This window comes from Rana temporaria, chromosome 8, assembly GCF_905171775.1.
Source record: "Rana temporaria chromosome 8, aRanTem1.1, whole genome shotgun sequence".
Classification (NCBI taxonomy): Eukaryota; Metazoa; Chordata; class Amphibia; order Anura; family Ranidae; genus Rana; species Rana temporaria.
The window spans coordinates 165,351,221-165,378,983 of record NC_053496.1 but is presented as its reverse complement, the minus strand read 5'-3'; the positions used below and the strand labels follow the sequence as shown (position 1 = coordinate 165,378,983).

Sequence of the window (27,763 nt, the reverse complement as noted above, 5' to 3'; positions counted from 1 at the left end):
TTCAAAGAGATTTGCGCATTATTTACGGAGGCGCAGGGCAACGTTTTTGCCCTGCGCCCCCGCAAATTTGCTCCGCTGCCCTTGATTCACGGAGCAGAAGCTCCGTGAATTGCGCGGGCGCGCCGGCAAAGTGCTCGGGGCTAGAGCACGCAATTTAAATGATCCCGTAGGGGGCGGGAATCATTTAAATTAGGCGCGTTCCCGCGCCGATCGTAGAGCGCATGCTCCGTCGGGAAACTTTCCCGACGTGCATTGCGGCAAATGACGTCGCAAGGACATCATTTGCTTCAAAGTGAACGTGAATGGCGTCCAGCGCCATTCACGATTCACTTACGCAAACGACGTAAAATTCAAATTTCGCAACGCGGGAACGACGGGTATACGTAACATGGGCTGCCCCTGCTAATCGCAGAGGCAGCCTTGCGCGAAAACCGCCGTACGTAAACGACGTAAATTGCGTACGCAGGGCTCGCGCAACGTTGTGAATCGGTGTTAGTATGCAATTTGCATACTATACACTGAGCACAACAGGAACGCCACCTAGCGTCCACCGCAAGAATGCAGCCTAAGATATGCGGGCATAAGAGCCTTATGCCGCGCAGATCTTAGGCTGCAGTCGGCGTAACGAGGTTCCTGAATCAGGAGCATTCGTTACGACGGGGCAAGTAAGCAATTGCGCTGTGTAACCTATGGTTACACAGGCGCAATTGCTTCTTGAATCCGGCCCACTGACTTTTGGGTTTTCGCTAGCTGTAAGCCATAATCATCAAAATTAAAGAAAGGCTTGAAATATATCACTCTGTGTGTAATGAATCTATATAATATATAAGTTTCACTTTTTAAATTGAATTACTGAAATAAATTAACTTTTTTGATTGTATTAAAAAAAATTGAGATGCACCTGTAAGTTAATCCTACAGAATAGAGCAAATCAGGAAAATACTGCATTATAACCACTAGATGGGGCTGACGAACATAGTAAATTAAATATTTAGGGCCAGATCCACAAAAACCCGGCGTAACTTAATTTTTCCCGTTTAAGTTACACCGCCACAAAATCTCTACCTAAGTGCCCGATCCACAAAGCACTCACCTAGAAATTTTGAGCGGTGTAACTTAAATCCGTCCGGCGCAAGGCGTTCCTAATCTAATGGGGCGAGTCCCATTTAAATTAGTCGCGCTCCCGTGCCGGACGTACTGCGCATGCTTCCGACGCGATTTTCCCGACGTGCATTGCGCGAAATTACGTTACGCCGAGTTTTGTGAATCGCGCCGGGTAAAAAAAGTTGCGTCGGGAAAAAAAAGAGATGCGGCGGGAAAAAAAAAAATTTGACAGCGTCAAAGAAGGGTCTACTTTTACATGGTGTACTAACTTTACACTTTGTAAAAGCAGCCCTAATTTTGCGACGGCAAACTAATACTTACGGAGAAAAAACGAAGCGTAAAAGCTTCGTGGATCTCCGTAAGTGCTAATTTGCATACCCGACGCTGGATTTCGACGAGAAATGCCCCCAGCGGCGGATGCGGTACTGCATCCTAAGATCCGACAGTGTAAGTCCCTTACACATGTCGGATCTTCTGCCTATCTATGAGAAACTGATTCTGTGGATCAGTTCCATAGATAGAAACAGGGATACGACGGCGTATCCCTTTTGTGGATTAAGCCCTTATTTCCTATGATCCTCAGCTCCATCTAGTGGCTGACTATTTTGCCTGACATGTCTAAGTGTGTTCGTCTCAGCACTAATACACGGCCCAACAAGAATTCTCTTGCCTTTGTGGCTGTGCGTGGTGAAGAGATGAGCTTGGGCGTATTATTTGGATAAACTGTATATATTTTATTTGTGGCCCCAACGAATCCCAGAGCGCTGCTTAGGACTAAGGATGAGCTTGGGCGTGTTATTTGGATATACCGTATTTATCAGCGTATAACACGCACAGGCTTACCATTGCCATGAATGCAACCTCACCATTGCCATGAATGCAGCCTTACAATTGCCATGAATGCAACCTTACCATTCCAACCAATGCAGCCTTACCATTGCAACCAATGCAGCCTTACCATTGCAACCAATGCAGCCTTACCATTGCAACCAATGCAGCCTCACATGTGCCAATATGCAGCCTCACATGTGCCATAAATGCAGCCTTACCATTTCCATCAGTGCAACCTGAACGATGCCCATCTGCAGCTTCGGAGGGCAGAGGGAGGAGGCGGAACGAGTGCTGACAGATTACAAACAGGAGAATCTCTTGTTTACACTGTGGCCTCTTTAATACAAAGTCCCGCCTCCTACGATAGACAGAACAGTCGTCCAATGGCATCCCAGCAGACGGGACTTCCAATAGAGACGCTGCTGAGTAAACAGGAGATTCTCTTCATGTAATCTGACGGCGCTCGTCCTGTCCCCTCCCTGTCCCCTCCAAGGCAGCGCCAATAAATACAGTATATATCTTTTGGGGGCCACAAACAATATATATATCCAAATCCCCAGGGGGGCCATATTAAATCAACAGGGGGGCCGCATTTGGCCCCCGGGCCTGACTTTGGACATGCCTGGTTTACAAGCATAATCCATTCCAGGAGAATGCTTGTAATCCAAAGTACTCGCATATCAGGACTCCCTCTCAGGAGGTGGGTCAATGACCTCCTGTACTCACAGTAAATCTTTCTGGAAGGTTGAGGACATCTTGTGGGGGAGAAGAGGTACTGCAGGGGACAGCGCTGGAGAGAAGGTAAGTATTGCACTCAGAGCTGTGTTTTTTTTTTTTAATTACATTTTTTTTAAGTTCACAGGGCAGCTTTTAAATGGACAAGATTTAACCTAAACTCTAATTCCATTAATATAATGGCCTTACACTGTGGTTTGTAAGGAGGGTAGGTGGGTTTGGCATCATTTGCCATTATTGAAATGTTCTCCTTTTTCTGATTTCTGTTATTCAGGATTCAGATCTCATTGACATTAAAGTTGAAGTTGTAGGTGAAGAAGATCAATATGTGAGGGATGATGAGCCGTATAAGGGGGAGGTTCCTCCAGAGATCAACAAAGGTAAATAATAAACCCGAAATCCAGAGAATATCCCCAGACTCTCCTTGTTCAGTCACTACAACAATCTATTCTTCTCCCCCCTCCTCTGTCAGTAGAATGTAATAGGGGGGCCAGTGTGTGCCCAGTGGGGGAGTCAGGAGCCATCATTGCAAGACACAGGAGTTATAGGGGTCCTCCTAGGAAAGAGACACAGGCATCTGACACTCCCAGAAGTGTCAAATGTTGCAGAGTCTGACAGAGGTTACAGCACTGCAATGGAGGAAAAGTAGAAGACACAGGCCACTGGAGAGGCGAATATTAACCACTTAAGGACCGGACCAATATGCTGCTAAATGACCCAAGGGGTTTTTACAATTCGTCACTGCGTCGCTTTAACAGACAATTGCGCGGTCGTGCGACGTGGCTCCCAAACAAAATTGGCGTCCTTTTTTCCCCACAAATAGAGCTTTCTTTTGGTGGTATTTGATCACCTCTGCGGTTTTTATTTTTTGCGCTATAAACAAAAATAGAGCGACAATTTTGAAAAAAAAATCAATATTTTTTACTTTTTGCTATAATAAATATCCCCCAAAACATATATATATATATATATATAAAAAAAAAATTTCCTCAGTTTAGGCCGATACGTATTCTTCTACCTATTTTTGGTAAAAAAAATCGCAATAAGCGTTTATCGATTGGTTTGCGCAAAATTTATAGCGTTTACAAAATAGGGGATAGTTTTATTATTTTTTTTTTTTTTTTACTACTAATGGCGGCGATCAGCGATTTTTTTGGTGACTGCGACATTATGGCGGACACTTTGGACACTTCGGACAATTTTGGGACCATTGTCATTTTCACAGCAAAAAATGCATTTAAATTGCATTGTTTATTGTGAAAATGACAGTTGCAGTTTGGGAGTTAACCACAGGTGGCGCTGTAGGAGTTAGGCTTCACCTAGTGTGTGTTTACAACTGTAGGGGGGTGTGGCTGTAGGACTGACGTCATCGATCGAGTCTCCCTATAAAAGGGATCACTCGATCGATGCAGCCGCCACAGTGAAGCACGGGGAAGCCGTGTTTACATACGGCTCTCCCCGTTCTTCAGCTCCGGGGAGCGATCGCGAGGGGGCGGCTATAAACGAATAGCCGTGCCGTCGTCCCGGATCACTCCCCGCGGGAATCCGACCGCCGCATGTAGCGGGGGGGGGGGGGGTCCCGATAGGACCCCCGACCCACGTCTAGGCAGGGACGTACAGGTACGCCAATGTGCCTGTACGTGCCATTCTGCCGACGTACATATACATGCGGCGGTCTGGAAGTGGTTAAAGCTCTCCTATTGCAGGGCATATCATGTAGAATTGTGTTGCTTTTAATAGTATGGCTTCTATTCTGGCACTGTATAGTCATCAAGCATGGTTCATGGCTCACCGCTCGAGTACCGTCGGCAGGCGGGGTTGTATGGAGGGGAAGAGAGAGGAGAGCAGGCAGCCGGATGATCAGAGCGCCGAGGAACATCACAGCTTTCATTTCAATTGCCATGTGTTCCCCGCACTCGCTGTCACATACAGCCCCTCCTCCTTATCCAGGGACTTTGATAGACAGATCACCCGTCCAATCCCAGGACATATATCAAAGTTCCCCTGGCCAGGAGGCGGGGCTGTATGTGACGGCGAGCGGCAGGAACATACAGCAATTGAAATGAAAGCTGTGATGTTCCTCGGCGCTCTGATCATCCGGCCGGCAATTCCCCCTCCTCTCTTCCTATTGTTAGGCACAGGCTGGGTTGGTGGTCACAGGCTGGGTTGGTGGTCACAGGCTGGGTTGGTGGTCACAGGCTGTGTGAAATTGTGAAGCATATGCTTCAGTGTAATTCTCCCTGCTAGTAATTGTGTGTGTGTTAGAGGTAACAGGTGATTTCAGGTGTGACTCATTCCTCTGTTGAAAGGTTTATTGATCTATTGTGTTGTGTGAAGGAGACCTGTGTTTACTGTTACTGTGATTAGAAGGGGCTCATGTTAATTATTCTGATTGCTTCATTGTGGTAATTATCTCTTATATATGCGGGGCCAGACTGTCTAGATAACGTATTCTGTTACAACTAGTAATTACCTTCACTGATGTCATTATCTAAAGAAATGTTTTCAGGGTCGACTCCGAAGTGTCTGCCTATAATCTGTATGAGAAGCCCCACTGTGTGTGGAAAGGGGGTGGAGAGTTCATTGTTCCTTGATTGAGGATTTAGCTTGTAAACTGCATATATACCAGCAGCAAGCTGCCATTAAACTGTCTTGTTCCAGCAGTAAGCTCTGACTCATGTGTGGCTTATTGGGCGATTGCACGAATGTTCCTCCTCGTGGAATATTGGGTGATGTTCTTTATGGAAGAAGGGAATGTTTGACGGGGATATCATTCTAATACCGTCACAGGCTGCATTGGCGGACACAGGCTGCATTGTTAGGCGCAAAAAATAAAAAACACAGGGGTAGATTCAAAGAGCAATTGCGTCTGCGTAACCATAGTTACGCAGCGCAATTGCTTACCTGCGCCGGCGTTACGAATGCTCCTGATTCAGGAACCTTGTTACGCCGACTGCAGCCTAAGAAATGACTGGCATAAGGCTCCTTATGCCGTCATATCTTAGGCTGCATTCTTACGCAGGCCGCTAGGTGGCGTTCCCGTTGTGGTCAGCGTATAGTATGCAAATTGCATACTAACGCCGATTCACAACCCTACGCGAGCCCTGCGTACGCAGTTTACGTTGTTTGCGTACGTCGGTTTTTGCGTAAGGCTGCCCCTGCTATTAGCAGGGGCAGCCAATGCTACGTATACCCGTCGTTCCCGCGTCGCAAAATTTGAAACTTACGTCGTTTGCGTAAGTGAATCCTAAATGGTGCTGGACTCCATTCACGTTCACTTTGAAGCAAATGACGTCCTTGCGACGTCATTTACCGCAATGCACGTCTGGAAAGTTTCCCGACGGAGCATGCGCACTACGCTCGGCGCGGGAACGCGCCTAATTTAAATGATCCATGCCCCCTACGGGATCATTTAAATTGCGCGCGCTTACGCCGGGCATTTTGCCGGAGCGCCCACACAATTTACGGAGCTACTGCTCCGTGATTCAAGGGTAGCGCAGGTAATTTGCGGAGGCGCAGCGGCAAAACGGTGCGCTGCGCCTCCGTAAAAACTGCGCAAAGCTACCTGAATCTACCCCACAGTGGTGAATAAATACTGCCAAAAGAAAGCTCTATCTGTCTTAAAAAAAAAAATGATAAAAATTAGAGTAATTGTCATTCAAAGTGCGACAGTGCTGAAAGCTGAAAATTGGCCTGGGCAGGAACGGGGTAAAAGTGTTCAGTAATGAGGTGGTTAAAAGTTACCTGGTACAACCTGGAACTCCCTCCTTATCCTACTACACCTCTGTTTCTTATCTTCACCAGATGGACAGTACACCAGGATAGCAGACCTTCATCGTGGACTTCCAAATACAGATCCGCCACCCGATTCCCGCCATCCCGCTGCCGGCAGACGCCCTAAGAAGTTCTTGTGTTCCGAATGCGGAAAGAGTTTCTCCCAGAGGACTAAGCTTTTTGCCCATGAGCGGATTCACACCGGGGAGCGGCCTTTCTCGTGTTCCGAATGCGGGAAGGTCTTTACCCAAAAGGCCCACCTCGTGACACATGAAAAAATCCACTCGGGGGAGAAGCCCTATTCCTGTTCACTGTGCGGGAAATGCTTCACTGACAAGGCCATCCTGGCTCGCCACCATAAGTTCCACTCAGGAGAGAAGCCGTTTTCCTGCTCCGAGTGCGGGAAATGTTTCACTCTGAAAGGAGACCTCGTCAAACATCTCCGGATTCACACGGGGGAGAAGCCATATTCCTGCTCTTATTGTGGCAAACCCTTCCCAGACAAAGCGCGTCTAGACCGCCATGAGCTGATTCACACGGGGGAGAAGCCGTTCTCCTGTTCCATGTGCGGGAAAGTCTTTGCCCTAAAAGCTTTTTTAGTCACGCATGAACGAACTCACACCGACGAGAAGCCGTACTCGTGTTCTGCGTGCGCAAAGCGTTTTACCCAGAAGTCTAATTTGGCCACGCATGAAAGGACTCACACCGGAGAAAAGCCGTTTTCCTGTTCGGCTTGCGGGAAGAGTTTCACTAGAAAAGCGACTTTGATCTCTCATCAGCATTCTCACAAGTGAAAGCACGTTATGGTGTCAGGGACAGAGCGACATTGCCAGGTTTCCTTAAAGTGGAGTTCCACCCATAAATATAACATTACATCAGTAGTTTTAAAAAAATGTCATTAGTCCTTTACAAACATTTTTTTTTTTTTAGATGCCTTCAAAGTGTTGTTGCTAGGCAGAATAATTAATCTTCCCACTTCCTGCACCTAGGTGCTTAATGCTTCCTAACCTACACCGCACAGACTCCTGGGAATGTAGTGGGTGTAACTTTCCAGGAGTCTGTGCACTCCCCAGTCTCAAAGAATCATGTGACTTGGACAGCACAGGTGCTGAAACCTGATCTGACACTGCTTGTGCAGCACTGAGCATGTGCGAGATCTGCAAGGCTGAAATCCAGGAAGTCATACAGTCTGGCTTCATGATGCCCACACTTAAGATGGCCCCAGTCAATTTCTATTTTATAAAGTGTCTAAATGCTGTAACAACCTAACAAAACGGACCTTAGTTTACAGACTAACTTTACTAGAATACATTAAGCTTGTGTATTACAGGGGTATTTATATTTAAAAAGGGAAATTGTGGCCGGAACTCCGCTTTAACGTCTGCCCTCCCCAGTTGCTCATACACTCACCTTGCCCTGCTGCCCTGCATCTCTGTTTGGTATGGGGATCATTTGACTCTGTCAGGACCTAGATCACCTGCTGGTGGCACTGTGGTTGCCTGGGAGGAGGGTTGTAATTCCAGTGCCCACCAGTGGGGGTCTCCCAAAAGCCAGCAGATCCCACCTGATTCTGACTCCCTGTGTGCTCTGGTGACAGTGGGCCAGATTCAGGTACCGCTGCGCACTTCTTACGGAGGCGCAGCGTCCCGTTTTTGCCCTGCGCCCCCGCAAATTATCTGCGCTACGCTTCATTCACGAAGCAGTAGCCACGTAATTTGCGTGGGCGCTCCTCAAAAATGCCCGGCGTAAGGGCGCGTAATTTAAATGATCCCGTAGGGGGCGTGGATCATTTAAATTAGGCGCGTTCCCGAACGTAGTGCGCATGCTCCGTCGGGAAACTTTCCCGACGTGCATTGCGGCAAATGACGTCGCAAGGACGTCATTTGCTTCAAAGTGAACGTAAATGGCGTCCAGCGCCATTCACGATTCACTTGCGCAAACGACGTAAAATGTAAACTTCGCGACATCAAGTCCTGTACCATGTCCGTACACTCTCTGACTGTCTCCTGTACCATGACTGTACACTCTCTGACTGTCTCCTGTACCATGACTGTACACTCTCTGACTGTCTCCTGTACCATGTCCGTACACTATCTGACTGTCTCCTGTCGGTGTTATTGAGGGGAATTGGCCGGTACTGCCGAATATAATTAGGTGTGAGCGGTGGAGGCCCAGCGACCGGGGTTCTCCACAAGCTCTCTACAGGCTCTCAGTGTTCTGGTACCTTCCTGGCTGGGGTGGGGCTGCATCGGTCTGGGCTATGGGTCAGGGTTGTTTGAAAAGCCTATGGTGATGTGCCCCTGGAGTGGCAGTCCAGGGGTGCCGTAATTGCACTAGTGTTTTTACCGACACTTTTGCTTTTTTGGCACCATGGTCACGTCACCATATCGCACTTTTTTTTACACCTGCCTCTAGGGCCGGGCCTTTTGGCTAGAACCAGAGGAATTTTTGATTCCTGGCCAGAGGGTCGGCCATCGTATTGCACGATGGTCACTTTTACTGTCCCTCATCTTTCTTCGCCCCCACTTTTTATTATTTACCCCCGTGTTTGTCACTTTTATGTATTTTATTGTTTGGTGTCACGTTTTGTCATGAGTGATTAGTAGGGTGTCGGTCCTCGGGCCAGCCCTGAACATCTTGGCAGTAGGTGGACATGGCTTCTGGCTTAGTTCGCTTGCTCTCATGGGGTCTCCCTTCGGGGGAGCCCCACCTAGTACTGGGAGGGTTCTGTTACGGCAGACCCTCCAAATAATGGGGTCCGTGTCGGCTAGGCTGCTCAGACCATTTGAATACCTTAGTCCCGGTCAGGAGCCTAACTCCCTGGGGGGGGTCAGGTCCTTCTTTATGGAGGACTATTTGACGTAGCACCCGTTGCACGTTTTTGTGTCACTCTCTATGTGTGTGCACATTTTTTTTGCACCGGGTGGAGTTTTTTTGGGTGTTTTGCACGCCATAGGCTTTTCAATAAAAAAAAAAAAGTTGTGTTGGAAGTAGTGGAGTGAGACTATCAGGACCTGGATCACCTGCTGGTGGCACTGTGGTTCCCTGGACGGAGGGTTACAATTTCAGTGGCCCAGATTCAGAGAGCAATTGCGCCTGCGTAACCATAGTTACGCAGCGCAATTGCTTACTTGCCCCGGCGTAACGAGTTCTCCTGATTCAGAGAGCTTGTTACGCCGACTACAGCCTAAGATATGCGTGGCATAAGGCTCTTATGCCCTCATATCTTAGGCTGCATTCTTACGTTGGCCGCTAGGTGGCGTTCCCGTTGTGCTCAGCGTATAGTATGCAAATTGCATAGTAACGCCGATTCACAACGTTATGCGAGCCCTGCGTACGCAGTTTATGTCGTTTGCGTACGGCGGTTTTCGCGTAAGGCTGCCCCTGCTATTAGCAGGGGCAGCCAATGTTACGTATACCCATTGTTCCCGCGTCGCGAAATTTGAATTTTACGTAGTTTGCGTAAGTGATTCAGCGCCATTCACGTTCACTTTGAAGCAAATGACGTCCTTGCGACGTCATTTGCCGCAATGCACGTCGGGAAAGTTTCCCGACGGAGCATGCGCACTACGTTCGGCGCGGGAACGCGCCTAATTTAAATGATCCACGCCCCCTACGGGATCATTTAAATTGCGTGCTCTAGCGCCGGGCATTTTGCCGGCGCGCCCGCGCAATTCACGGAGCTTCTGCTCCGTGAATCAAGGGCAGCGGAGCAAATTTGCGGGGGCGCAGGGCAAAAACGGTGCCCTGCGACCTACGTAAAAAAAGCGCAGATGTTACTGAATCTACCCCCGTGTAGTGGTGGGGGGAGGCAGTACGTCTTGAGATATGTAAAGGGCAGAATGACAGGTAAGTAAAAGGTCAAAAAGTACAATTTACTTCACTAAAAAAAAGTACTGTCCATATGATTATGGTGGGAACATTGGGGTAGATTCAGGTACATTTGCGCATTTTTTGCGGAGGCGCAGGGCAACGTTTTTGCCCTGCGCCCACGCAAATTTTCTGCGCTACCCGCGATTCCCGGAGCAGTAGCTCCGTAAATTGCGTGGGTGCTCCGGCAAAATGCCCGGTGTAAGCGCGCGCAATTTAAATGATCCCGTAGGAGGCGGGAATCATTTAAATTAGGCGCTTTCCCGTGCCGATCGTAGAGCGCATGCTCCGTCGGGAAACTTTTCCGACGTGCATTGCGGCAAATGACGTCGCAAGGACGTCATTTGCTTCAAAGTGAACGTGAATGGCGTCCAGCGCCATTCACGATTCACTTACGCAAACTACGTAAAGTTCAAATTTCGCGACGCGGGAACGATGGGTATACGTAACATTGGCTGCCCCTGCTAATAGCAGGGGCAGCCTTACGCGAAAACCGCCGTACGCAAACGACGTAAACTGCGTACGCAGGGCTCGCGTAACGTTGTGAATCTGCGTTAGTATGCAATTTGCATACTATACGCTGAGCACAACGGGAACGCCACCTAGCGGCCATCGCAAGAATGCAGAATTGCGTTTTTGTAAAATGATGCAGAATATATCAACGTTATGTGAAGGAGTAAAATAAATTATTTAACTAAAGCAGTCTGTATTCATTTATTATAGAGGTTCTCAATGTTGGATCTACGACAATCTGACAAGGAAATGAGTGGTGGCTTATATAGGGAAATTCGTTTTGGGGCCCTTTTTTATACATGTGTTTTTGCCGTTTTAAATTTATGTTTTTTACTATTTTTTTTATAAAATCAGTTTTCACAAAAATGAACATTTCAGACATACGCGGTACAGCTGTAACAACAGATTTCAATTGTACTGTAGGTTTTCTGAAGAAAGGAGCTGATCCTTTTTTAGATGCTCTGTCTCCGGAACTTCAGACAAAGAGCATATATTCCAGCTTGAGCTATTGAGTTCTGTTAACATCAGGCTTGTCCTTTAGTCCTGTCAAGTTCTCTTTAGATGAGTTATAATGCCACGTACACATGACTGTTTTTTATGACGTGAAAAAAGCAATTTTTTTAATTGGTCATTAACCACTTAAGCCCCGGACCATTTTGTTGCTAAATGCCCAGGCCAGGTTTTGCGATTCGGCACTGCGACGCTTTAACAGTCAATTGCGCGGTCGTGCGACGTGGCTCCCAAACAAAATTGGCGTCCTTTTTTCCCCACAAATAGAGCTTTCTTTTGGTGGTATTTGATCACCTCTGCGGTTTTTATTTTTTGCACTATAAACAAAAATAGAGCGACAATTTTGAAAAAAATGCAATATTTTTTACTTTTTGCTATAATAAATATCCCCCAAAAACATATATAAAAAAATGTTTTTTCCTCAGTTTAGGCCGATACGTATTCTTCTACCTATTTTTGGTAAAAAAAATCGCAATAAGCGTTTATCGATTGGTTTGCGCAAAATTTATAGCGTTTACAAAATAGGGGATAGTTTTTTTGCATTTTTATTATTATTTTTTTTTTTTTTACTACTATTGGCGGCAATCAGCGATTTTTTTCGTGACTGCGACATTATGGCGGACACTTCGGACAATTTTGACACATTTTTGGGACCATTGTCATTTTCACAGCAAAAAATGCATTTAAATTGCATTGTTTATTGTGAAAATGACCGTTGCAGTTTGGGAGTTAACCACAGGGGGCGCTGTAGGATTTAGGGTTCACCTAGTGTGTGTTTACAACTGTAGGGGGTGTGGCTATAGGACTGACGTCATCGATCAAGTCTCCCTATAAAAGGGATCACTCGATCGATGCAGCCGCCACAGTGAAGCACGGGGAAGCTGTGTTTACATACGGCTCTCCCCGTTCTTCAGCCTCGGGGAGCGATCGCGAGGGGGCGGCTAGAAACGAATAGTCGCGCCGTCGTCCCAGATCGCTCCCCGCGGGAATCTGCCCGCCGCACGCAGCGGGGGGTCCCAATCGGACCCCGACCCGCGGAAAGGCAAGGACGTATATATACGCCCTTCTGCCTGTCCGTGCCATTTTGCCGACGTAAATAGTCGTGCGGCGGGCGTTAAGTGGTTAAAAACGATCATGTGTGTGGGCTCCAGAGCATTTTTCTCGATGTGAAAAATGGGCATTAAAAACTTAGAACATGCTCTAATTTTTCTCATAGTTTTTCACGTCGTGAAAAATGGTCGTGTGTAGGCTTTAACGACGGGAAAAAAACACGCATGCTCAGAAGCAAGTTATGAGACGTGAGCGCTCGTTCTGGTAAAACTAACATTCGTAATGGAGATGGCACATTCATCACGCTGTAACAGACTGAAAAGCACGAAGACTGAAATGCGCGGAATTGTCTCTCACCAAACTTTTACTAACATGAAATCGGCAAAAGCAGCCCAAAGGGTGGCGCCATTCGAATGGAACATCCCCTTTATAGTGCCGTGGTACGTGTTGTACGTCACCGCGCTTTGCTCGAGCATTTTTTTTTTCACGATCGTGTGTATGCAAGGCAGGCTTGGCAGGAATCACGTTGCGAAAAACGTTGTTTTTACCATGACATGAAAAATGGTCATGTGTACGCGGCTTAAGACTCGAGGCTACAGCTGTGACACCAGATTTCCGTTGTACTGTAGGTTTTCTAAAGAAAGGAGCTGATCCCGTAGGCCTCATTCACACGACGGACCGTTCGGTCCGCCTGTCAGTTTTGACGGCGGACCTGAGCGGCCGCTCCATGCAATCCTATGGAGCGTCGGATGTCAGCGGAGACATGTCCGCTGACATCCGATCCGCTAAAAACAGACGTATGGGAGGCACGTCCCCATCCGTCCATGCGGATCGGATCGGGTAAGATCTGATGGAAACGAACATGCTGTCCATTTTCAGCAGATCCCTCCATAGGAGACAGTGGTGCCCGACAAGCCCCTCCCCGCTCAGTGAGCAAAGAGGAGCTTGTCATCCGTCGGCACTGCGATTAGAGAGAAAGGGGGGGGGGCAAGGGGCACTGATTAGAGAGAAAATTGCGGGTGCATGGAGCACTATGATTACAGAGAAAAGGGGGGGCATGACTACAAGGGGCACTGTGATTAGAGAGAAGGGGGGGCATGACTACAAGGGGCACTGTGATTGGAGAGAAGGGGGGGCATGACTACAGGGGGCACTGTGATTAGAGAGAAGGGGGGGCATGACTACAGGGGGCACTGTGATTAGAGAGAAAGGGGGGGCATGACTGCAAGGGGCACTGATTAGAAAGAAAATTGCGGGTGCATGACTGCATGGAGCACTATGATTACAGAGAAAAGGGGGGGCATGACTACAAGGGGCACTGTGATTAGAGAGAAGGGGGGCATGACTACAAGGGGCACTGTGATTAGAGAGAAAAGGGGGAGGCATGACTACAAGGGGCACTGATTAGAGAGAAAAGGGGGAGGCATGACTACAAGGGGCACTGTGATTAGAGAGAAAAGGGGGTCATGACTGCAAGGGGCACTGTGATTAGAGAGAAAAGGGGGTCATGACTGCAAGGGGCACTATGATTACAGAGAAAAGGGGGAGGCATGATTACAAGGGGCACTGTGATTACAGAGAAAAGGGGGGGCATGACTGCAAGGGGCACTGTGATTACAGAGAAAAGGGGGGGCATGACTGCAAGGGGCACTGTGATTAGAGAGAAAAGGGGGGGCATGACTACAGGGGGCACTGTGATTAGAGAGAAGGGGGGGCATGACTACAGGGGGCACTGTGATTGGAGAGAAAAGGGGGGGCATGACTACAAGGGGCACTGTGATTACAGAGAAAAGGGGGGGCATGATTGCAAGGGGCACTGTGATTAGAGAGAAAATATGATTGCATTGGATTGTGTACGGGGGTGCCTTTATTTTTCATCCTATTTTTAGATCATTTATTTTATAAAAAATGTTGTCATCATCTTAATAGATTGTTATCACAAGCCCTCTAATCACCTGCATTAAACCCGTGTGTACAGGTCCTTGTCCCACTGATCTCACGACCGGCTCCTGTCAAATGAGTATGCTGGAAAACCAGCAGCCGATCGGCACCCAATCAGAGCTCTCAGCCAATGGCTGCGAATGCTGACTAGTGTGTTCTGGCAGTGGGGGGGCAGGTATAAGACCACCAACGTCTCCCCTTGCCCTTCACTGTAGCTAATCGAGCACAGATCACGCTTGATTAGCTGCTTTTGTTTGGCTATAGTAGCCTGAATATGACAGCTGGGAACCTGGAAGTGATGGAATGCTCAAAGCTTCCGGGTTCATTAGACATAAAGGATTAAGAAATTGCAGCTCTAGCAGCTTACTAGCCCTTCCTAGAGGAACAGGAGAGCCTGGAAACTTGTGTGGGCACATCTTCAGAGCCCCATAAAAGTGACCGAGTGGCTCTAAAGCCGCCTGGATCACGTTTACCTGAAACAACATTTTGAAATGACACGAGCCTACTCTCACACGACACTTATGGGGGAGGGGGGTGTAAACCCCTCCTCCTCCTCCACCACCAATGTATGGCATTAGACACAGGCAGTAAAAGGGTTAAAGCATAACTAGAAGAATACATTGGCCCAGATTCAGGTAGGGGCACGCACTGATACGGCGGCGCAGCGTATCGTTTTTACGCTACTCCTCCGTAAATTACTGGAGCTACGATGCATTCACGAAGCATTTGCTCCGTAATTTGCGGCGGCGTTGCGTAAAAGGGGCCGGCGTAAGCGCGCGTAATTTAAATGATCCCGTAGGGGGAGTGGATCATTTAAATTAGGCGCGTTCCTGCGCATGCTCCGTCGGGAAAATTTCCCGACGTGCATTGCGGTAAATGACGTCGCAAGGACGTCATTGGCTTCGACGTGAACGTAAATGGCGTCCAGCGCCATTCACGAACGAGTTACGCAAACGACGTAAAATTTGAAAATCGTGACGCGGGAACAACGTCCATACTTACCATTGGCTGCGCCTCCTAAGAGCAGGAGCAGCCTTACGGCGAAAACGACGTATGCAAACTACGTAAAAAAACGAGCGCCGGCCGCGCGTACGTTTGTGAATCGGCGTTAGTATGCAATTTGCGGCCAGCGTCAGAATGCACCCTAAGATACGACGGCATAAGAGACTTATGCCAGTGGTATCTTAGGCTACAGTCGGCGTATCTAGCTTTCTGAATACAGAAAGTAGATACGCCGGCGCTACTTAGCAATTATGCTGCGTATCTATGGATACGCAGGCGTAATTGCTTTCTGAATCTACCCCGTTGAGTTTTGGATGGACTAGAGAGTGATTAGAACCCCTGACAGCTGTCTGTGCCTCTCGGAGACTCACCCCATTTGTTCTGATTACCATTATTATCAATAGTCAAAATCAAAGAAAATCCCACATTTTTGGTTGTCGCCAGAACAGGAACAGAGGAGAAATCTTCCAATGGTGACAGCAAGTGATTTCTGCCGCAAATTTATTTTCACTTCCTGTTACAGCTTTGGGACAGGAAGTGAAGTGAAATCTCCCCAAACAGCAAAAGACGCTCAATGGCGAACAGATGGCAAAAAAAAAAAATATATATTTGGGTTCCATACTGTATCCAAAATGAAGGAATAATATAGACATTGGAACCCAATCCCTCTTAAAAACTGAACTTCTACTTGACAGCACAAGAAACAGACACTGGCCAAAGCAAGGGATGCTGGGTAGTAATTTGTCACTTGTATTGCCTTTAATATTTCTAGGCCACGACAAAATGGCGGCTAGTCTTCCCCTTGGTCTCACTTTTATTCCCACTAACGTCCAACCGCTTTTATTGGTTGGGTTGAGTTATATTTAAATGAACAAGGTGAAAATGTTTTCCTATGCTGGGTTTAAGGAAAAAGTAGTAGAGCCCGCCGGAAATGTGGGATTGTACTTCTATGTCCGCAGAACGCGCGCTACGACAAAATGGCCCCCGCAGCTGATTACAGCTGGTGGAGAGTAGTGCGGGCGGTGACCAGCAGGGGGCGCTGGGTCGGCGCTCTCTGTGTTGTGTCCAGCCTTCCATAGAAGTGGTGCAGAGGCTGAACCCGGAAGTGTCTGGGATGAAAAGGACAGGTACTTCCGGTGAAGCTGATTTCGGGTTGCTGGTGAGTTTTGGAGGGCAGTGAGGAGTCATGGCTATAGAGAAAGGAAGGAGAGAGGCATTGTGGGAAATCTTCTCTGTCTATAAACCCAAAATTCATAAACTGACTGTGCAATCTTCTTTACAATGAGCATACACTGTACAATCTGATTGTACAATGACTATTTACTATACAGTCTCCTTTACAATGACCACCCACTATGCCACGCTTCGATGGGGATCTTTATGTAACAAAGTACTTTGATAATCAGAGTCCTGATGTAAGAGGGGCACTGATGAGTAGGGATGAGCACCCGCGTGTTCGCACACTCCACGTGCAGAGCCCGCCAGGAAGTCGGCACCGTGCTGCGCTAATCACAGGCAGTAAGACATTGTCCCGATGCTCGGCTGCAGAGATCGGCAAATGTCTCACTGCCTGTGATTAGCGCAGCGCCGTGCCGACCTCCTGGCGGGCTCTGCATGGACTGTGCGAACACGCCGGAGCTCATCCCTACTGATGAGGACGCTGATGTAAAGTGGGATTCTGATGGAAGGGATGGGGGACTCGTATGGCCATCCTGATGTGAAGAGGGACTCTGATGGAGACCCTTATGTAAGGGGGGACGCTGATGGAGACCCTGATGTAAGGGGAGGGGCTCTGATGGAGACCCCGATGTAAGGGGGGACGCTGATGGAGACCCTGATGTAAGGGGGTACTCTGATGGAGACCCTGATGTAAGGGGAGGGGCTCTGATGGAGACCCCGATGTAAGGGGAGGGCTCTGATGGAGACCCTGATGTAAGGGGAGGGGCTCTGATGGAGACCCTGATGTAAGGGGAGGGGCTCTGATGGAGACCCTGATGTAAGGGGAGGGGCTCTGATGGAGACCCTGATGTAAGGGGAAGGGCTCTGATGGAGACCCTGATGTAAGAGGAGGGGCTCTGATGGAGACCCTGATGTAAGGGGAGGGCTCTGATGGAGACCCTGATGTAAGGGGAGGGGCTCTGATGGAGACCCTGATGTAAGGGGAGGGGCTCTGATGGAGACCCTGATGTAAGGGGAGGGGCTCTGATGGAGACCCTGATGTAAGGGGAAGGGCTCTGATGGAGACCCTGATGTAAGGGGAGGGGCTCTGATGGAGACCCTGATGTAAGGGGGGACTCTGATGAAGACCCTGATGTAAGGGGGGACTCTGATGAAGACCCCGATGTAAGGGGGGACTCTGATGAAAACCCCGATGTAAGGGGGGACTCTGATGGAGACCCCGATGTAAGGGGGGACTCTGATGGAGACCCTGATGTAAGGGGGGACTCTGATGGAGACCCTGATGTAAGGGGGGACTCTGATGGAGACCCTGATGTAAGGGGGGACTCTGATGGAGCCCCCGATAAGTGTTGTGTGAGAGTAGGCTCATGTCTATCAAGGTACATTTATAAATGTTGTTTCAGGTAAAAGTGATCCAGGCGGCTTTAGAGCCACTCGGTCACTTTTATGGGGCTCTGAAGATGTGTCCACACAAGTTTCCAGGCTCTCCTGTTCCTCTAGGAAGGGTTAGTGAGCTGCAATTCCCTAATCCTTTATGTCTAATGAACCCGGAAGCTTTTAGCATTACATCACTTCTGGGTTCCCAGCTGTCATATTCCGGCTACTGTAGCTCTGATGGAGACCCTGATGTAAGGGGAGGGGCTCTGATGGAGACCCTGATGTAAGGGGAGGGGCTCTGATGGAGACCCTGATGTAAGGGGAGGGGCTCTGATGGAGACCCTGATGTAAGGGGAGGGGCTCTGATGGAGACCCTGATGTAAGGGGAGGGCTCTGATGGAGACCCTGATGTAAGGGGGGGGGGCTCTGATGGAGACCCTGATGTAAGGGGAAGGGCTCTGATGGAGACCCTGATGTAAGGGGAAGGGCTCTGATGGAGACCCTGATGTAAGGGGAAGGGCTCTGATGGAGACCCTGATGTAAGGGGAAGGGCTCTGATGGAGACCCTGATGTAAGGGGAGGGGCTCTGATGGAGACCCTGATGTAAGGGGAGGGGCTCTGATGGAGACCCTGATGTAAGGGGAGGGGCTCTGATGGAGACCCTGATGTAAGGGGAGGGCTCTGATGGAGACCCTGATGTAAGGGGGGGGGCTCTGATGGAGACCCTGATGTAAGGGGAAGGGCTCTGATGGAGACCCTGATGTAAGGGGAAGGGCTCTGATGGAGACCCTGATGTAAGGGGAAGGGCTCTGATGGAGACCCTGATGTAAGGGGAAGGGCTCTGATGGAGACCCTGATGTAAGGGGAGGGGCTCTGATGGAGACCCTGATGTAAGGGGAGGGGCTCTGATGGAGACCCTGATGTAAGGGGAGGGGCTCTGATGGAGACCCTGATGTAAGGGGAGGGCTCTGATGGAGACCCCGATGTAAGGGGAGGGCTCTGATGGAGACCCTGATGTAAGGGGAAGGGCTCTGATGGAGACCCTGATGTAAGGGGAGGGGCTCTGATGGAGACCCTGATGTAAGGGGAGGGGCTCTGATGGAGACCCTGATGTAAGGGGAGGGGCTCTGATGGAGACCCTGATGTAAGGGGAGGGCTCTGATGGAGACCCTGATGTAAGGGGGGGGGCTCTGATGGAGACCCTGATGTAAGGGGGGGGGGCTCTGATGGAGACCCTGATGTAAGGGGAGGGCTCTGATGGAGACCCCGATGTAAGGGGAAGGGCTCTGATGGAGACCCTGATGTAAGGGGAGGGGCTCTGATGGAGACCCTGATGTAAGGGGAGGGGCTCTGATGGAGACCCTGATGTAAGGGGAGGGGCTCTGATGGAGACCCTGATGTAAGGGGAGGGCTCTGATGGAGACCCTGATGTAAGGGGGGGGGCTCTGATGGAGATCCTGATGTAAGGGGGGGGGCTCTGATGGAGACCCTGATGTAATTTATCTCAATATGTTGATCTTTTTGATTTACAGGAATTTCCTGTTCAGAGCTGACAACTCTAGCTAAATAACGGGAAAGCCTCAAAAATACATCTCATGACGGAGAATGGAGAAGGAGCGCGGTCACATGACAGAGAGGATATTAAACCTCACCCTGGAGATTATCTACCTGCTGACTGGAGAGGTGAGGAGGATTCTGGGAGGTCACATGACAGCACTCTTATTTCTATTAACCGCTTAACGACCGCCGCATGTATATATACGTCCACAGAATGGCACGTACAGGCACATTGGCGTACCTGTACGTCCCCGCCTTTCCGTGGGTCGGGACCCCCCCCCCCCGCTACATGCGGCGGTCGGATACCCGCAGGGAGCGATCCGGGACGAGGGCACGGCTATTCGTTTTTCTAGCCGCCCTCTCGCGATCGCTCCCCGGAGCTGAAGAACGGGGAGAGCCGTATGTAAACACAGCTTCCCCGTGCTTCACTATGGCGCTGCATCGATCGAGTGATCCCTTTTATAGGGAGACTCGATCGATGACGTCAGTCCTACAGCCACACCCCCCTACAGTTGTAAACACACACTAGGTGAACACTAACTCCTTCAGCGCCCCCCTGTGGTTAACTCCCAAACTGCAACTGTCATTTTCACAATAAACAATGCAATTTAAATGCATTTTTTGCTGTGAAAATGACAATGGTTCCAAAAATGTGTAAAAATTGTCCGAAGAGTCCGCCATAATGTCGCAGTCACGAAAAAAATCGCTGATCGCCGCCATTAGTAGTAAAAAAAAAAAAGAATTAATAAAAATGCAATAAAGCTATCCCCTATTTTGTAAACGCTATAAATTTTGCACAAACCAATCGATAAACGCTTATTGCGATTTCTTTTACCAAAAATATGTAGAAGAATACGTATCGGCCTAAACTGAGGAACAAAAAAAATGTTATATATGTTTTTGGGGGATATTTATTATAGCAAAAAGTAAAAAATATTGATTTTTTTTCAAAATTGTCGCTCTATTTTTGTTTATAGAGCACAAAATAAAAACCGCAGAGGTGATCAAATACCACCAAATGAAAGCTCTATTTGTGGGGAAAAAAGGACGCCAATTTTGTTTGGGAGCCACGTCGCACGATCGAGCAATTGTCTGTTAAAGCGATGCAGTGCCGAATCGCAAAACCTGACCAGGTCCTTTAGCTGCGTAATGGTCCGGGTCTTAAGTGGTTAATAAAACACAGACCTGACCGGAGAGGTGAGGAGGATTCTGGGAGTGTTACAATGGCACTGTTGTTATTTTTTATCCTTCAGAAGAGGGACATGTAAAGCATTGAGGGTCCTTCAGTCATATTACTGTCTGGCATTTACTAAAAATGTTGATATATATATTTTTTTTTTAGATTTATGGGCCTTTAAAGGAGCCAGGAGGATGCGTGACACCCAGATATCATCCACATATCACAGGATGGTGGAATAGAAATAAGTGCCCCATTATGGAGCCTCCATCTTTCTCTCTAACATCAGAAGGAAATGACAAGAAGATCCTAGAAGTCACCCAGAGGATGATTGATCTGCTGACGGGAGAGGTGAGCGGTGCCAGGAATTCTGGGACATTATCCAGTAACAGACAAGGGATGTGTCTGGATGGTGACTGTATCATTGTGTGTGTCAGGTTCCTATAAGGTGTCAGGATGTCACTGTCTATTTCTCCATGGAGGAGTGGGAGTATATAGAAGGACACAAGGATCTCTACAAGGACGTCATGATGGAGAAGCGGCCGCCCCTCACATCACCGGGTAAGAGGAGACTTTCATTTCTTGTAAAGGAGAGAAGAGTATTGAGGATCCCCCTAGATCAGTGGTTCTCAACCTGGGGGGTCGGGACCCCCTCGGGGGTCGAATGACGATTTGCCAGGGGACGCCGAACTCTGGGCTGTTCCTGAAGCCTGCACCGCTTCTCCCAACCTTTTTGTGGTCGCCCAGCAAGGTTGTCCCTGGAGCCCTTAGCCACCCAGCTGGGCTGTTCTTGGAGCCCGTAGCCACCCAGCAAGGCTGTCCCTGGAGCCCTTAGCCACCCAGCTGGGCTGTTCCTGGAGCCCACGGTCACCCACTCAGCCTCTTTGCAGCCACCCATTCAGTTTATGGGATGGCTGGGGGGGGGCAGAAACTAGAGGCCAGCTGTGAAGTGGGAGGGGCTGAAGGAGACCCTATCTCTTGATTTCGGCATAGGCGTCACTGCTGCGAGAAACCACAAAGTGGGAGACACAGTGAATAACACTACCTGTGATTATAGTTGCCATTAAAAGTCCCCACTGCAGTTCTCAGATCAGCAGATGACCTTGATCAAAGGCACCCAAGTTGGCTGATCAGAACTCTTCCCAGCATTGCCACTCATCCCAACTCCCTGCCAGCACTGCCACTCATCCCATTCCCCCCACCAAAGAGCAAGTGAAGAAATAAAAATAGAGAATACATGGAAGGGAGAGGAAAAGAGGGGGAGGAACAAAGAAAAAGGGGGAGAAAGAACAAGAAAGATGGCTAGAGAGGGATGGGGATAACAAACAAGAAATTAGGATAGAGAGATACAAAATGGAAAGAAAGGAGAACAAAAGAGAGAGAGTGGTACATCCTAAAATGTACCATAAGGGTTTTAATACTGAACGAGTGGAAGGGACTCGGGGAGCGCTAAATATCCGTTGGTTAGGGGCGCAAGTTACTTGTCTTGCCTTGGGTGCTGACAACCCACGCTACGAAAAGTTTTACTGTCAGGGGTCCCCACAACTTGGAAAATTGTATCAAGGGGTCACGGCACTAGGCAGGTTGAGAACCACTGCCCTAGATACACACATCCTCTGATATAAAGACTCAGGCCCAGATTCTTAAAGGACTTACGACGGCGCAGCGCCATGTACGCCGTCGTAAGTCCTAATCCGACCCGTCGTATCTATGCGACCGATTCTTAGAATCAGTTACGCATAGATATCCATTAGATCCGAGAGGCGTAAGTCTCTTACGCCTTCGGATCTAAACTGCAATTTTTTTTTTTGCCCGCTATGTGGCGCTTCCGTCGAATTCCGCGTTGAGTATGCAAATTAGCTAGATACGCGAATTCCCGAATGAACGCGCGGCCGACGTAGTAAAGTTACGACGTTTACGTTAGGCTTTTCCCAGCGTAAAGTTGCCCCTGCTATATGAGGCGCAGCCAATGTTAAGTATGGCCGTCGTTCCCGCGTCTAAGTTTTAAAAAGTTACGTCGTTTGCGCAAGTCGTCCGTGAATGGGACTGGACATCATTTACGTTCACGTCGAAACCAATGACGTCCTTGCGACGTCATTTGGAGCAATGCACACTGGGATATTTTACGGACGGCGCATGCGCAGTTCGTTCGGCACAGGGACGCGCTTCATTTAAATGATACACGCCCCCTACCCGCCGAATTTGAATTCCGCCGGGTGATTTACGCTACGCCGCCGCAACTTTACAGGCAAGTGCTTTGTGAATAAAGCACTTGCCTGAAAAACTTGCGGCGGCGTAACGTAAATCGGATACGTTACGCCGCCGCAGAGATACGCCCAGTGTACAAGAATCTGGGCCATAGAAGCAATGTATTCAGTCAGTGTGTGTTTCCTACAGATGGATCCAGTAACAGAAATCCCCCAGAGAGATGTCCCCGTCCTCTGTATTCCCGGGACTCCACACAGGAACATCAGGAGGATCAGGTAAGCAGAACTATAAAGAAGCATTCCCAATGTGATTGGGCTGATCTTGTTATCTCTCATTTATTTAAAATGTTCCTAAATTGTGCTTTGTGTTTTTTGTAGAATGACGACCTGATTATTATTAAAGTTGAGGCCGTAGATGAAGATGACACAGACGAAAGGGGTGATGAGTGGGGTAACGTGGAGGAGGAACTTCCTCCAGAGATCAGCACAGGTGAGGAATGAACACTAATAGCCAGATTCAGGTAGCGATACGACGGCGTATCAGTAGATACGCCGTCGTAACTCCGAATCTGCGCCGTCGTATATATAAAAGCGTATTCTCAAATTGAGATACGCTTAAATGTTGCTAAGATACGACCGCCGTCGTATCTTAGCTGTCTATTTACGCTGACCACTAGGGGCGTATACGCTGATTTACGCCTAGAATACTGAAATCAGCGAGATACGCCTATTCACGAACCTACGCTTGCCCGTCGCAGTAAAGATACGCCGTTTATGTAAGGCGTTTTCAGGCGTAAAGATAAACCACCAAAAAGATGTCGCAGCCAATGTTAAGTATGGACGTTGGAACCGCGTCAAATTTTTCACGTTTTACGTCGTTTGCGTAAGTCGTCCGTGAATGGGGCTGGCCGTAATTTACATTGACGTCGAAACCAATGAGTCTTTGCGGCGTAATTTGGAGCATGCGCACTGGGTTACGTCCACGGACGGCGCATGCGCCGTTCCTTCAAAACGTCATTTACGTGGGGTCATGCTTAATTTACATAAAACACGTCCACCTCTTCCACATTTGAATTAGGCGCGCTTACGCCGGCACATTTACACTACGCCGCCGTAACTTAGGACACAAGGGGCCAGATTCACGTAGCGCAGCGGATCTATAGATCCGCTCGATCTACGTGAATTAAGATCCGCTCCCGCAAGTTTAGGAGGCAAGTGGCTAATTCACAAACAACTTACCTCCAAACTTGCGACGGCGGATCCTAACTCCCCCGGCGGAATTCAAATTCCGCGGCTAGGGGAGTGTACTATTTAAATCAGGCGCGGTCCCGTGCCGATTTAAATGCGCAGGCGCCGTCCGCGAAATTTCCCGGCGTGCATTGCTCCCACTGACGTCGCTAGGACGTCAGTGGTTTCGACGCTTACGTAAACGACATCCGTCCGTATTCGAGAACGACTTACGCAAACAACGTAAAAAAATTCAAATTCGACGCGGGAACGCCGGCTATACTTAACATTGGCTGCGCCTGATAAAAGAAGGGGTAAGTAGACGACGGGTACGCCGCTACGGAAACGTCGTAAGAAGACTGCGTCGGGTCCGCGTACGTTCGTGAATTTGCGTATCTCGCTGATTTACATATTATTTATCGTAAATCAGCGGGAACGCCCCCGGCGCCATTTTTAATTTTAAAAATAGATCCGACAGTGTAACACAGTGTAACACTGTCAGATCTCAGCCCTATCTATGCGTAACTGATTCTATGAATCAGGCGCATAGATAGGACCAGTGTAAGTCAGAGATACGATGGTGTATCTGTAGATACACCGTCGTATCTCTTTGTGAATCTGGCCCAAGTTGTTTGTGAATACTGTACTTGCCTCTCTAACTTACGGCGGCGTAGCGTATATGAGATACGCTACGCCTGCCTAAAGTTAGGCACGTCTACCTGAATCTGGCTATGAGTCCCAGATTCTACCATATACCTCCAATTTGAAGAACTTGCCCAGCAATCATCATATCTATTTCTGGTATTTTATCTCCTCCAGACGGACAATACAAGAAGTGTGAACTGCGGCTCCGTCACCATAATCCTCCAAATGATGGACTTGAGGAAGATGATGACGTTACAAAAGAGTCTGCGAGAGAAAACCCTATCACCCCAAACCATGCAGGGCTTCACGGAGCACATCTATTATCTGGTCCTCCCATACACAGACCATTGTTTTCCCATCACGCACACCCAGTTGACCATTACACAGGCCAAAGACGAGGCGAGGTGTTCATGCCTTTTGAATATGCCAATTGTTTTACCCAACGCGTCGTCCTTCATCCGCACCTCGCTGCCCGTGAAGGTGAAATCCTGCTGTCGCGTTCGGACTGTGGAAAGCAATTTACAAAGCATTCACATTTACTCGTCCATGAACGAATTCACACGGGGGAAAAGCCATATTCGTGTTCTCAATGTGGAAAAGCCTTTACGAAGAAGTCCCATCTTGTAACCCATCAAAGAATTCATACAGGTGAGAAGCCCTACTCCTGCTCCTTGTGTGGTAAAAGCTTTACCGACAAGTCCAACCTCGTGAAACACGAAATCATCCACACCGGCGACTACCCATTCTCGTGCTCCATCTGTGGAAAAGGCTTTGTACAAAAGTCCTTTCTGGGCCTCCACGAAAGGGTGCACACCACCGACAAGCCCTACACCTGTATGGAGTGCGGGAAAAGCTTTGCCAGGAACTCCCATTTCGTCATGCACCAGAGGACTCATTCAGAGGAGAAGCCCTACTCCTGCCCCGAATGCGGGAAGACCTTCACCAAGAGGTCCCATTTCATCGCACACAAGCTCATTCACTGCGAAGAAAAGCCATTCTCCTGTTCCGTCTGTGGGAAAGGCTTTGCCCAGAAATCCAACTTGGTCACTCACGAGAGGATCCACACCGGGGACCAACCATTTCCCTGCTCCATGTGCGGGAAATGCTTTACCCACAGGTCAAACCTAGTGAGGCACGAGCGAGTTCACACTGGCGGACTGGCCTACTCATGTTCTTGGTGTGGGAAATGGTTTGCACAGAAGGCCCAGCTTGTGGCACACAAGAATAGTCACAAGGAGGGAACTTCCAGCCACAGCACTGATGTGGGAATATGTTTGTAGGGAATTCATCAAAGGGGTGAGGGTCCCTGGAGTGTTTATTTATTGCAATTTCTTTGATCTTTTATTGTAATATTTGGGACAGGTTATCAAATTTACTAGCTCAAGATTTTTTTTCAGTGTTTTATGAGCAGCATTGAGCTGACCCACCTTTAACCACTTAAGGACCGGACCAATATGCTGCTAAATGACCCAAGGGGTTTTTACAATTCGGCACTGCGTCGCTTTAACAGACAATTGCGCGGTCGTGCGACGTGGCTCCCAAACAAAATTGGCATCCTTTTTCCCCACAAATAGAGCTTTCTTTTGGTGGTATTTGATCACCTCTGCGGTTTTTATTTTTTGCGCTATAAACAAAAATAGAGCGACAATTTTGAAAAAAATGCAATATTTTTTACTTTGTGCTATAATAAATATCCCCCAAAAACATATATAAAAAAAAATGTTCCCTCAGTTTAGGCCGATACGTACTCTTCTACCCATTTTTGGTAAAAAAAATCGCAATAAGTGTTTATCGATTGGTTTGCGCAAAATTTATAGCGTTTACAAAATAGGGGATAGTTTTTTTTTTTTTTAGTTTTTTTTACTACTAATGGCAGCGATAATCGATTTTTTTCATGACTGCGACATTATGGCGGACACTTCGGACAATTTTGACACATTTTTGGGACCATTGTCATTTTCACAGCAAAAAATGCATTTAAATTGCATTGTTTATTGCGAAAATGACAGTTGCAGTTTGGGAGTTAACCACAGGGGGCGCTGTAGGAGTTAGGGTTCACCTAGTGTGTGTTTACAACTGTAGGGGGGTGTGGCTGTAGGTCTGACGTCATCGATCGAGTCTCCCTATTAAAGGGATCACTCGATCGATGCAGCCGCCATAGTGAAGCACGGGGAAGCCGTGTTTACATACGGCTCTCCCCGTTCTTCAGCTCCGGGGAGCGATCGCGAGGGGGCGGCTAGAAACGAATAGTCGCGCCCTCGTCCCGGATCGCTCCTGAAGCCACGGGAACCGCCGCATGTACCGGGGGGGGGCCCGATCGGACCCCCGACCCACGTCTAGGCAGGGACGTACAGGTACGCCAATGTGCCTGTCCGTGCCATTCTGCCGACGTATATGTACATGCGGCGGTCCGAAAGTGGTTAAGGAGTGCTCCGTTATGCATTTTTACTGTTACAGTGCTAGACTGCATTACACCTTCAATAATTTCCCCCCTATTGAGGAGCTCTGACCATATCCTCTACTACAGTCACACACAATTTAAACTCTATCATATGAAAGTGTTAAAACAAGTAAACTAGTTCATATCATGCCCCACCCCTGAGGAGCTCACATTATAATGTCTCCACTACAGTCACACACATTGGATTATTTGCATCTGACACGCCCCTTAAGAGTTTACACTCTCCGCTATACATACTGTCAATTATTTAATTTGAAAGTTAGGTCATAGTCCAGTGTTTACAAAGTCTTTCGAAATATTCACTTTAGTCGCTGTTCTGTGATTAGTGTTATCATCATTGTTACATATAGTATTATTGGTTATTTATATGACATATTCTGCAGCATTGTACAGAGAACACTGAGACAATTACATCAGTCTCTACACCCAGGGGATCTCTAGGCACACACTATTATTATTATTATTATTATTAAACCTTTATATAGCTTTGACCTATAGCGCAGTGCTGTGCGGTACATAGGTCATATTAGTCTCTGCACCAGAGAAACTTTCACTCTACTTTTCTACCCGCTGTAAGCTGCTGAGGACCATTATACATGACAG

General features: G+C 48.3%; 1 protein-coding gene and 1 long non-coding RNA gene across 2 annotated transcripts in view; both read left to right on the top strand.

Annotated features, from left to right (window-relative positions):
• The window catches only part of LOC120909924 (zinc finger protein 300-like), a 196,851-nt gene that overhangs the window by 7,868 nt on the left and 161,220 nt on the right, over window positions 1-27,763 (top strand). The window lies entirely within an intron of this gene.
• On the top strand, window positions 16,348-21,040 carry LOC120909964. Its single transcript, XR_005741393.1, has 3 exons — window positions 16,348-16,489; window positions 19,419-19,569; window positions 20,786-21,040. It is a non-coding gene; the product is annotated as an uncharacterized LOC120909964 (long non-coding RNA).